This window comes from Quercus lobata, chromosome 1 (assembly GCF_001633185.2).
Source record: "Quercus lobata isolate SW786 chromosome 1, ValleyOak3.0 Primary Assembly, whole genome shotgun sequence".
Taxonomy (NCBI): Eukaryota; Viridiplantae; Streptophyta; class Magnoliopsida; order Fagales; family Fagaceae; genus Quercus; species Quercus lobata.
The window spans coordinates 7,627,895-7,641,582 of record NC_044904.1 but is presented as its reverse complement, the minus strand read 5'-3'; the positions used below and the strand labels follow the sequence as shown (position 1 = coordinate 7,641,582).

Here is a 13,688-nt window from a genome sequence, read left to right as displayed (position 1 = left end):
TTGTATTTGTGTTTCCTCAAGAAAATTAAATTCTTAAGGATTTAATTGCCCAATTTATTTTTAAAAAATCGAGTTAGGGTTTATGCCCAATTTGGGGATATTAGTATTATGGACATTAACCCATAAAATTGAATTCTTAAGGTTATCGAAAAATTTTCAGCTTCTGTTTGTCAGTAACAGGTATAGTGAGCCCACCAAAGTAATCATAAAATTGGTGTCCTTACAAATGGCGGCTATCTTTGGATAGATTACAAAGATCAAAATAAGATCAAATTAATTAATTTGAGGAAATTCTGACCTCCCAACTACTCAAAAACTAATTATTAAAGAGTAACACTACTTGTTTTTATATTAGAGGCTACAACTTTCAAATTCAAAGAATATGCTCATAACAACCAAGATATGATTTCCCAATAATAAAAATAAAAACCATGTTACCGTGTTACAGATAAGATTTCACGTGTTCTTTTATCAATCCAACAGTTATTAAACTAATCAAAGTATGACCTCCCTTGTTGGTCACGGTTATTGTGGGCGGCAAACTTCATTCTCATCCTCCACCACTTTCTCTTTGCGCAACTTCTCTTATGAATTATGAGAACAGGGAAAGAGATTCTTTTTCAATAATAAAAAAGAGAAGGAATTCATTAAAATATATATATATATATATATATATATATATGTTACAGTCCATATCAAGGATACATGATTTATAGAATCCAACATCCACACCTAATATATACATGTTCTATTACATAAAATTATTTAAATACAATTACTACAGGGCAAAGAAATAGCAAGAATAAAAATTATAAAATGAACACGGTGTACTGTACATACTCAATAGTATGCAACCAGACAGAATGAAGTGCAGAAGCTTCTTCAAGCAAGAGCTAAATAAACTCAGTTGAAATATCAAAGTCCACATCAGCAACAAAATGAAGTACAGAAGCTCATCCAAACCACAAGCCTCGTTAACATCAACGCAACTGGTTTCCAGTATATAACTCAACACACCCTTGCTTCCCAAACATGGTAGCAGTCATGAGGGCTGTCTTCTCTTCAAATCTCATCATCTTTGAACCCAATTCTCCCCCCATACCACAAGCGTGGTTCATCAATATCATGACATTCTTTTTCCACATCACTTTTGAAACCAATTAAATCATCAAAGCCCAATAATTCAAGAAAAATTGAAATGATGTTGCCAACCATCTTGTTACTCAAATTCACCTCACATGGTTTCAGAAGGTTTCCATGTGGAATCACTGCACATGAAAATCACACCCTTCTCGGGCCTTCACATGGTCTCTCTCTACACAAATTGTAAAAAGTATGTTCACGAATGCTGTTTTTGAATTTATAAAAAGAGTAAGAACAAATTAGAAAGAAAAAATGCACTCATAACAAAATACACACACACACACACACACAGCTCCACTCTGATATACATATAAAAAATATACTAAAACATAAACGAATATCCTAGATTTTACTGATTTAGCCATAAACTCAGACAACTATCACCCAAATTCAAGCCAATATGAAACAGAAATTTGTCACAATCACAACAAACACAACCAAACATTTTCTTATAAGAAACAATGGTACACTAAAGCCATCAGCAAAAGCAAGAGACTCAAAACTTAAATTACATCCTTCTCTTCCATTTTCTTAGCAACCAACCAAAATGCTTTGACTACCCATAAAATAAATTGGAAAGCCCCATCTCCAATTGCTCTTTTCCCCATTCGTTAATTCATTCATTCTCTTTTTCCGTTTCTTATATGTTTCAACAGACAAAAAATGATATTTAAAAAAAGAATCATACTCTTATAAACAAATCGATCAATCAATCAAATGACACCGAATGCACTAGAGAGATTAAGAAAATAACTTAAAAAACTCCCATACCATCAGAAACAGTAGGAAACTAATAATATATTTAGACATTCACTTAAAGCAAACACAACAAAGCACATCCCAATAATCTAACCAACCAATACACATACTATAATGTAGCATGATAAAAAGATGAAATTTTCAAGAGAGAAAAAAGCCTGAAAATTTTAAACTAGAAAGCTAACACCTGAAACATATTTGACAATATTAAAGCAGAATGAATCAGGCCAAAATAATGTAATGCATGTGATTGTCACCCCCATTAACCTTGCAGCAGACCTATGCCCAACACAAGCTGAAAGCACGGAATTTTTCACTCACTACATAACACAACAATGCAACTTTCTTTCAAAAAACCAGCAAAAAATAAATTGATAAACCACATTTTGCAATGGCCATTAAGTCAAACCCAATCAACGCTGTGATCTTTGAAAATGGGTGGTTGGGTTTTCTAGGTAGTGGAAGATAGAGTGGGAAAGTGAGAGAGAAGGAAAAAAGTGTGATCACCACCATTAAAGAAGAAATGACTTGTTGAAGGAGAAGTCACAATTTTTTACTACTCCTTTTAAACCTATTTTTGGGCAAATTTAAGAAGTCATTTTTTATTGATAAAAGATCCAAATTCCTTGCTTTAGATGCCAAAAAAATTTTGATTTTTTTTCTTTTAAGACAAAAGTTAAAAAGCTACTTAAAAAAATCTTGACATCAAGCCAGTTTTAAATTTAGAAATTGGGAATTGAACTTATGATTTCATAACTACTAGAATGCCACATTGTTTGGAAAGGATGACCGTTCTAGGAATAATAATTTTTATTTATCCACAGCCCTGGTTACAGTGGTTGTGCAAAAGTATTACATGGCATTTTTATATATCTCATTCTTGATTCTTATATGAGCATCAATTTAGTCCGTGTATTTTCAATATGAATAATTGACTCCTTGGAAATTATGATGTGAGTCAAATTAGTCCCTGCAATAACGATTTGAACACTTGACCCCTTAGACACCATTTTTGCATCGGTTTAGCTCCAACATCTTACCATGACTAATGTTATTTTTTAGATTATTTCTGTAGGTGAGATCAGATCATTTTTTGAATCCTGTTTTTTGTAAATGATTTATGGAAATAAGTCCTACTTACTAACTGAGACAAAGTCACTACCTAACTATGAATTTTTTTGAGAAGTCACTACCTAACTATGAATTCTATTGGAAACATAAATTTTTTTCTTTTATGCATGTATCTGTATCTAAATCATGCAAGTGCATTCTGTAGCTAGATTGAAGTACTTTCTCCCCAGTGGAAAACAAGATGGAGAGATCTCTAATACACACCACTCATTTGTGTTAATTATAAAGCCAACCAAGAAGAAAGAAATGAATGCATTGGAAGATCATCAATTGAGTAGAAAAAAAATAAAATTCATGCTTACAGGTTTATAACATAAAGTGCATATCTTGCACTTGGATGCATTGCAAGGAACTCCCAGCCATTTATTTCTTCTTTCAATTTATTGGACACAAAATCCATGGCAGCAGCTCCAGCAACTTTCACTGTAATTTCTTAAATAAAGCTAAAATTACCTACAATAATAAGAGATTCCTGTATTATAGTTAAGATTTTTAACCGAAGACCAAAGCTCAAGTTGATCTCAACCTGGAGGACATTAGAGCATGAGAAGGAAAACTGGCCATGAAATAAGAACATATGATAATGAACAAATTCAGAGACATGAATCTAAAGAGACATAACAGCCCAAAGCATCGGAACATATTTAACAAATTCTTACAACATAATGTCTATAGAGACATAACAGACCACAACATAAGAACATGTTTGAACAAATACAGAGACAAAAGTGAAGGACCATTATTCAGGAATCTAGACGCACAACTACCACAAATGAGACTTCAAATAGCCTCACTTACTGTGATTCTTCTTCTTCTTCTCTCTCCCCTCTCTCTCTCTTTCTCTCTCTCTCTCACAAACACACTGATACATACATGCATACATGTGTGTGTGTGTGTGTGTGTGTGTGTGTGTGCGCACCTTTGCTCAGCAGAACTTCAGCCAGAACTTCAGCCAGAACCAGCTACTACACAAGCCTAATCTCAAATTTAAAATCCTTAACACTTCTAATTATTATGGTAGTACAACACCAGATGCCATTTAAGATCAACTCACACACTTTTCTTCTAAAACTATATTCACTATTATGAGATCCAAAATTCATTGGGAAAGGCCTGTAAATCTTTAACGCAACACAAAACTAAGAAGATCTTTTAAGTTTTAGAACTCTAAGGATCATAGAAAAGGAGCCAACTTTGGACGGAGTCTAAAAGGCACTAAAACCTTGATTTTGTCCTGTATATACTCCATTGTTCATTACTTCTATAATTTCAACTCTTTGAACCAAGCTATGATTGTAAGCCATAAACCTTAATTTCCCCATGCTTCAACAGCTGGCTTGTTGCACAATTACAGAGCCCTAAAGTTTTGAATATGCACCAACTATGACGGAGAGGTTCATTCCCTCCAAACTTTAGGTGAGCAATTTTTACTAATCGTCCCCTGTTTCCTACTGGCACCCTTTCAAAGTTTGCTTTGTGCTTCGAAATATTTCTGCATATTTTAATTTGAAAATAAATTGTCCAAAACATCAGCAGAAAAATAAATACCATGCAGATGTAATTGCCATTTATGTAAGCAAGACATGGATAACTAAGAATTTTTTGTGGTTGCACTCAACTGACAATAAGATTCTTGTAATTATTTTGTAGTTGAAACTCCAAAAAGGCATTCTTGTAATTCCAATAAGTGAGAATGTATTATTTAAATAAAAGAGGGTGTAGAATAGACAAACTGATGTGGTTGTTTTGTAAAAGTGGGTGTGTAAAATAGAAAAAGTAAGATTTTTTTGCAAAATAGATAAAAATTTTACATCCATTGATGCGGATGCTCTTATTATCCTTTTTGCATTTGCTCTACAGAGTTTCTAAGTGCATTTAGTTATTCCTTAAGCCTAATCTCAACCTTTAAATACTTAAACCTAATCATTAGTGCAGTAAGATTCCTGATGTCATTAATGACCAACTCGCAATCTCTTCTTTAAACAGTACAATCAGGTTAATGATACCACAAAAATCATAGGAAAAGGTCTATGGACTTATAGTATGACACCTAAGCAAGAAGAAATAAGCAAGTTTAGAACACTAAATAGTGGTTCTAGCACACTGAAGGTGTCAAATGCAATGGTGTGATCCTAATGATGCTAAAGCTAATCAAGATAATACACTGCCAACTAGTGCAAAATTATGCCATTGAACTCAAGTGGAAAATAAGAAAGAATAACACAGGAAAGGAGAAGGTTTGTATGTGAGCTAATTCTCCACCCCTCTTCGAATTAGTAAGTAAAGTTTTATTACAATAATCAAAAACTTCATGTCTTCATAAAATATACTGTAAACCAGAATAACTTTGGGAAACATAGAATATGTGAGCTAATTCTCCACACTTCTATGAATTAATAAGTAAAGCTTTATTACAATAATCAAAAACGTCACGTCTTCATTAAATATACTGTAAACCAGAATAATTTTGGGAAACACAAAAGTACTCGAATCATGAACATATGCTTAGCCAAAGAAAAGGAGAAAAAGAAAAAGAACCAAAAAGATCAAGAAATTTTTGAAGAGAAAAACCACACCAGTGCTATTCTTTTTTTCTTCATCATCATCCATGTATGAATTGTCTGGAAGAATCTTACGTAACAACTTGTCAAACATAAAAAATAGCTGCAAACATACCACAGACAAATCTAATATTAACTAAAAATGGAACACAAGAAGTAAAATAACACCAAGATCACTCAATGACAAACAACTAATGAGTTGATTGGTTGTTCCGCATCAACCATCAATTTCCCTCTTCTCTGTCCTTCTGTGTGGAAGAGAGTGCCTCAATCTTGGCTTAAATCTCTGTGATTCTCTCAAGCATTTGTTGCTGACTTAGTCATGAGAGAATAGACATTTTGTTAAACTGCACTCTTTTGTCCATCCTCATGCTCTGATACCACTTTTGTACACATAGGACCATGTTCTTGCCAATGATGGCTAGTTTTGGATAGATTACAAAGAACAAAATAAGATGAGATAAGATTAATTTATGACAATCCTGATCTCCAACTACTAAAAAACTAACTATTTATCTACCTAACAATTATTAAAGAGTAATACTACTGGTTTCTATATTAGATGCTACAATGTTCAAATTCAAAAAATATGCTCATAAGTCAGAACAACCACATTACATTTTAAGATGTTTAGGATTGGATGTATGGTGTATGATGGATGGATCAGAAATTGTTAGAAAAAGCTAGAACTGTTTAAAATAAGTTAAAAAAATTTCCTGGTAAATTTATAACTGAACTGCAATGGGTTTGCTATTTTGATTCCTTAAATTTTGCTATTTCGCTGGCCATGGGTTCATATCACCAAATCTTAATGTCCATGATACATAGGATTTCATGTGTTCTTTTATCAATCCATCAGTTATTAAACTAACGAATGTAAAAAATAAATCTCTCTCTAACCCCACCTCTTTTTGCTGCAGCTTCTCTCTCAAACTCCCTGCAATCTCTCTCCATTATGCATCTCTCTCTCTCTCTCTCTCTCTCTCGCCCACACACACACACATATATATTTTGCTTCGCTCTGCAGAATTTCAACCACAACCAGCTATTCCTTAAGTCTAATTTCAAACTTAAAATTCCCACCACTTATGATTATTACTACAGTACAATGCCTGAAGCCATTCTAGACAAACTCACATACCTTTCTTCTAAAAGTGTAATCACTATTACGAGACCCAAATTCATTGGAAAAGACTGCTTATAAATCTTTAACACAACATCAAACCAAAAAGAAATCCCGAAAGTTTAGAACTAAGGATGATGGAAAAGGTCAACCTTTTGATGGAGCCTAAAAGACTTTATAAATGTACTTTTGTCCTGTGTAAACTTCATTGCTCATTACTTCTATAATTTTAACTCTTTTTCTTTTACACCTTATGAACCAAGCTATGATTGTAAGCGATAAAACCTTGATTTCCCTATGCTTCATTAGCTGACAGGTTGCACATCTACAGTGCCCTAAATTTTGAATAGGCACCAATTCTGACCCCTAGGTTTTCCTATGCATCAATTGGTTTCGCATATGAGATCAACTGAGATGTTTCTCATCATAAAAAAAAAACCTGCATAGAATAAACAATAAGCACATACCTAGAATGTGAGAAGTTTTTACCAATCGTCCCCTGTTTCCTTCTGGCACCCTTTCAAAAGTTTGCTTTGCCCTTCAAAATATCTCTGCATATAGAAATAGTAAATAAATTTTCCAAAGCATCAGCAGCAAAAATAAAACTATGCAGATTCCATCTCCAATTAAGCAATACATGGATAAACAACTAAAAACATCAATAACTAAAAGAATTTTAAGTGGTTGCACCCAACTGACAATAAAGATTCTAGTTTATTGCTGAAAACTCCAAAAAGGCCCTCTTCTGATTCTGAGGCAATCTTGTCTCATCTCTCTCTCCCTTTTTTTTTCTTTTCCTTTCCTCTTCTTCATTACTATCCTTTTTGCATTTGTTCTGCAGAGTTTACGACCTTAAACCTAATTATTAGTGCAGTAAGATGCCTGACGTCAGTAATGACCAACTCAGCAATCTCTTCTTCAAACAGTACAATCAAGTTATGATACCCAGAAGTCATTGGAAACAGAATGTGGATTTATAGTGCAATACAAAAGCAAGAAGAAACAAGCAAGTTTAAAACAATAGAAAAGACACTGTAACATTAATCTTGCCTTAGATGGTATGCCCCTCCTTAATCCATTAGTTCAATAATTCAACATATTTTCTTATACCCATATGAACCAAGCTAATATTGTAAACTATAAAGTTTTAGTTTTGCCAATAGACACAATAGCTCAATATTTTTCTTCACATGCCAACTCTTGTTTACCAAGAGAAGGTTGAAACAGGGGTTTCAACATGGGTTCTAGTACACTCAAGGAATCAAAAGACATAGTTGTAATCCCAATAATGCTACAGCTAATCACAATCAAAGACATTTATACTACCGTACCAACCAGTTCAAAAACTTTGGGAAACACATAGAAGTACTCGGATCATAAAAATATTCTTAGCCAAAAAAAAAAAAAAAAAAAACCATGAACATATTTTAGAGAAGAAAAACCGCACCGGCGCTACTATATTTTATTTAAAAAGTATATTTTAAAAGAAAACCAGAAAAGATTTATATAAAATTTCAAAATTTTACATAAAAACAACTAAAATAGAAAAAAAAAATTAAATCAAATCCCAATTTCAAAGAAAATTAAACATATATATTGAAAATACTTACGCTTTCATCATCCCCTTTGAAATTCTCTTGTTTTTTCTGCAATTTCAGCATCAATCACGCATTCAGAAACCCAGATAATGAGCCAAACAAACTGGGAAAAAGAACTTAAAGTTCTGTTTTTTTAATTTGGGGGTTTTAGCTCTGTCTCAATCTATTTTGGGCCTAAAGGCAACAACTTTGGAGTTCCCCCCCACCCCCCACCCAAATTTAAATAATAATAATTTTTTTTTTTTTTTTTTTTTTTTGTTCCTCTCTTCTTCTGAGACTCGAACATTATTTATAAAATGTATTTATTTGCATTATCCGGTACATTTTATACTTAAACGCTAGAACTAGCAGATTGATTTTTTTTTCACAAAAATTTTTTTTTTTTTTAAATCACAAAAATAGTTTTATTTGTTAACAACGAGTGTTAATGTGTCCGATAAAATTGTTTAAAAAAAATAGTGTTAATATGGACCCATACAAAAGTATTCAGTAAATTTTTTTCTTATAAAGAATTAAAGAAATTACCAGGAAGAGAAGGTTTATTTCTGGTAAATCCAAAAAGAAAAGGTGAAATTTATTTAAAAAATTAGAACCATAACAGATAAGTATAAATGTAATCCAAATATTTTGGCCATAAAAAAAAAAGTATAAATATATTCTCCTGATTACTAAAAATAATAAAATAAATCTATGGTCCTATGCTACTCCACGTTCCCACCCAATTTGTTAAATGAATGAATGAAAATGAGTTTGGTCCGAATGTAAAATAATTACCAAAATTAAATATAAGAAGTGTTACGTCTATAACATTTTCCATAAAAAATCATAAGTGGTTAGTTGTTATTGGTTCAAATTTGAACCTAACACTAAAATTACTTTTTTGCCCCAACAATAACAACCAGTAACAACCTGCCATGCAGGATTTGTTTTGAAAATGTTGTAAATATAGCATTTTTCATTAAGAGAGATATAACGAAAGTAATTCTCATATAAAGAACTTCCTAAAATAAGTTTTCTAAAGTGGATTATTAATATATGTCCTAAGGATACACAATAACCAAACCCAAACAAAATAGCTTGATTAATAAGAAAGTTCAAGAAAGAAAAAAAGGTTCCAAATAAGTAACAAACCTAAGGGTTAGACTCAAATGGAGAAGAAAGTTTGAAGCATAGTAGCTACTGCTTAAAAAAAAAAAAAAAAAAAAAAAACTCTTTTTTATGCTTTAAATCGAGAGTGGGGAAAATTTTCCATCAATTTGTACAAGAAAAATTGAGATTTGAGATTGAATATGTATATATTTTTTGTCTTTTGATTTCAGTTGTTTGGTTAAGAAAGAGAGTGTGTTTTTTCAGCTTCTTTGGATTTACACATCAAAAGAAAATTTTCTTTGTTCTAGTTTTTTCTATGATAAAAAAAAGTACTTTTTATTTATTGGTTAAATTATGGGTCTTAATTAATATTCTCAGGAAAGAGATATTCTATTGGCTCAAAGTAATATTACAGTACATAACATTTTTCATAACAATTGAATTAGTAGGTTTTTATTTGGTTCACTACTAATATTATTTTATCATCTATCATTCACAATTTGTTAAATATTTTGTAAAAAAAATTTGAACTTCAAAATTTTTGATAGGTTAAAATTTGGAGTTTTTTTTTTTTTTTTAATAAATAATTTGGGAGCCTTAAGTGATCACCTCACTCTACAATAAATTACAGAGTATTAACGTTGGGAAATAGTGGGAATTTTGGTGTTGCTTGTACTTCAAAAACCCTGCATCTGTAATTACAGATAAATTGCCTAAAATATCATAATTGAAGAAGATAAAGAAGTTCAAAAAACAAAATCCAAGAAAAGACAGATTGAAGAACATACCAGGAGAGCGTATGCAGTTGTTGAACTTTTCTCAAATTAAGAGATTCTAAGAGCTCTAATTGGGGACAATTTTAGATATCCAAGGTTCGTAAAGAGGTGAGGTGAATCATCCTTTCAGGAAGCGACGTCAAATTAGGACATGACCAAATCACTAATTCCTCAAGAGAAGTTAGGTAACCTTACAGAAAATTATATTTTTGGTTTTGTTTCATTTTATTTTTTCTTTTTTGGATTTTCTGATTTTTAATGTTTGTTTCCAAGAACCCAAAAAGAAACGTTAAAAAAAAAAAAAACAAAAAAAACAAAACAAAACAAAACAAAACAAAACAAAAACTAAGCACAGATATGCAATTTGGATTGCCCCAAGGACAAGTTCTATGACACACTAAGGGTGAATTTGTATAAGTTGTAGCAAATTATGTTTTGAGTTTAAAATGAGTTTTTGTTAAAAAAAAAAAAAAGAGGAGTTGTTTAAATAAAGAAATGACAAAGTTTAGCTATAAAACTTTGTACCCTAAGGCTACAAACTGCTCTAATAAATTGACATGTGTAAAAAATGGCATGTGCATAACACATGATTACTTAACTAAACTTAACCCAACAAACCCTAGTTAACCACACTATCTATTAAAATATTATAATAAAAAAAACCTACAAATATTCTCTCTCTCTCTCTCTCTCTCTCTTGTTGACATCTCTATAACCCAGATCCCCACTGATCACCCAAGCCCTCTTCTCCCTCTACCGGTCACCCCTAAATCTCCTCTATCTCCACCATTGGTCAACCTCAAACCCTCCTTTGTCTCTACCGTTAGACCACTCAACCTCCACTGCTCCACCGGTCAAAACTAAATTTCCTTTTGTTTTATTCCTTGATAACTAAATTTACATATTTTTAATTCTATTTTTTTTCCTAAATGAATTGTGTTTGATTATTAGTGTGAGTTTTGGATTTGCTGGCTTTGTTTGATTATTAATGTGCGTGTTTTAGTTTGATTGTTTATTGATAACCATGATTCCTTCAAGAACTGAAGAGGATTTGTTAGCTGTTGTTTATAAGTTACCAAATCATTTTTAATTTACTTATAAAAAAATAAATTTATGTGTATTTCTTCATCTCTGATATGTAATAGTACTGCCATTTGTACTGTTTAATTTGTGCAGTGTAGAAGAGGGTTTTGCTGTCCCTTATTGTGGTTTTGGTGTTGGTTTTGTGATGCTAAATTTTGCTGGGTTGTAGAACTTGTATGCCTTTTTCTTTAGTATTGAGTTTATCTTTGATTTATCTAAAAAAAATTTGTTGTTCTTGTTCATATTGACTGATTCAAAGCATGGACACAAAGAAATAGTATATTTGAGTTTTATATTAGCTCAATGGCTGTTTGTGAGAGTCGTTTAATAGTTGTTCCGCGTGAAGAATTAAAGAAGATTAATTGATTTTTACAAATGACCAATTGCGTGTGAACATATGACTGTTGATTCATTAAAATTCGAATATAAAATTTTAAAGGTTAAATTGTAAATTGCAAATAATAATGCTCCAAGCATAGACAAAGACATTAATAATTCTTATATGAGGATATTTTAATTTTCAGATTAAATAAATATTTGTTTCTCAAAAAAAAATTAAATAAATATTTGCAATGCACGACCATAACGGTTCCAGTTGTACTGTACATTTTAGTTTTAGTTTTAGTCTTTTTTTTTCTTTTTTTTTTTGGTTGCGAAAACACCATTTTGTCCCTACATTTTGGTGTCACATTCTATTTGATCCCTACATTTTGGTTTCACATTCAATTTGATCCTTATATTTTGGTATCACATTCAATTTGATCCCTCCATTTTGGTCGTAATTATTTGGTTTTGTTATCTTCAATTTGTAGTCAATTTGGGAAAATTATTAGGTACTTCCGGAGTATCATAAATGCGTAATCTCTTCTCACACACAAATGATGGGTCTCACCATGAATTTAATTAGTGGGACCTACCATTCATGTGAGAGAAGGAAGTACGCATTTATGGTACTTCGGGAGTACATAATAATTTCCCGTCAATTTGATCTCTACTGTTAATTCACTGACAGAAAATGTCTAATTGCTAAACTACTTGGACAGTTGGCAAAGTTGATGTTGACATGGCTACTAAAATAATAACTAAAATACCACATCAGCATCTAAATTTTTTTTTTTTAAATCTCTATTTTTTTTAAGATAGAAAATAGTGCTTGGAAATCAAAACCAAGAACACTCGGAATTCCTTCTCTACATTGAAGCTCTCTTCGCTGATAATTTCATTTGTAAACCCACAACAAAGAAATAAGAAAACCCACTGAAATAGTCATTCAAACCAGAAACCCAAACCATTTATATGTTCAAAGAATACCATGCGGACCCAAGAGCTCAACGTCTCCAACAAAATAGATTTCTCACAACTAAAACAAAACCCAACCATTATATCAACCAAAATTAAGCAAATCAGATTAAAATGGTAAATGAAATACAAAATGGGTTTCAGTCATAGATGAGAAAAACAAGAGGAAAAAATTTGGGCAAACTACAACTTACCCACTTGTGGCTAACTATCTGAAGTTTGAATTTTGACATTTTACCCACTTGAGCTCTATTTCGTTAAGCTTCCATAACCCACCTCCACATTTGCGTTAGAAAAACAAATTTTATTTTGAAATTTTATCATAAAATAGATAAAAAAAGCTAGGGTATAAAATTTTGCAAAAGATGGATGAACATTGCATAAAAAATTCAAACAAATACAAATCATCTTTTCCATGTCTCAAAAAGTACAATTCCTAGTGTAATATCTTTCTAACACTTGCAATATTGTAAATTTGGGTTCCCATTTTTGAAGGGGATCTAAGACTCATGCAATATGTGTATTTAAGATTTTCATAGTAGGGAAAAAAAAATCATTGCATCATATCATCAAAGATCGATATTGTGTAATCTAATAGTTCTTGTATTTTATTTTCTAGAAATTGCATGTTAATTCAGTGGCTTTTTTTTTTTTTACAAAATAGAATTCTACTCTAACCTAATTTAAGTGTATATGTGTGTGAAACTCCCTCTTGGAGACTTGAACCCCGATCCTTACTCCCCGTACCCCACAAACACTTATATTTGTAGAGTGACCATCGCAACAAAGGTGTGCGGTTGTAATTCAGTGGCTTTATCATGCCGTATGATGTTTGAATGTACCAATAAAATGCTGGCCAAAAAGGCTGAAGCCAACACCATAACTAAGTGTAATTTTGGTTGCATTTATAATGATGGCATTTCCCAACGCATGTTACCATTTATTTCACTGGCTGCAGAATGATACTCATTGTGCAGTTGAATGAATAGGTTTCTCCCTGGGACATCAATTTATCTTGAATGTCATTAGAGTTATGATAAATTGCAATTTGATTGTATATTTCATTCAATATTACTGTATAAAGTTCTTTTATATTCTGTTCCGCAACTTAATGTTCAATTCCTCA

The 13,688-nt window shown here is 31.8% G+C and overlaps 1 long non-coding RNA gene across 2 annotated transcripts; it reads right to left on the bottom strand.

Annotated features, from left to right (window-relative positions):
• Positions 1–694: 694 nt before the first annotated feature.
• On the bottom strand, positions 695–8,515 carry LOC115976859. Of its 2 annotated transcripts, none has more exons than XR_004088410.1 (4): positions 8,328–8,515; positions 7,185–7,268; positions 3,336–3,486; positions 695–1,348 (listed from the first exon to the last, which is right to left on the bottom strand). It is a non-coding gene; the product is annotated as an uncharacterized LOC115976859 (long non-coding RNA). The 2 variants fall into 2 exon arrangements; XR_004088408.1 differs by having other exon boundaries at positions 695–1,315.
• Positions 8,516–13,688: the final 5,173 nt, after the last annotated feature.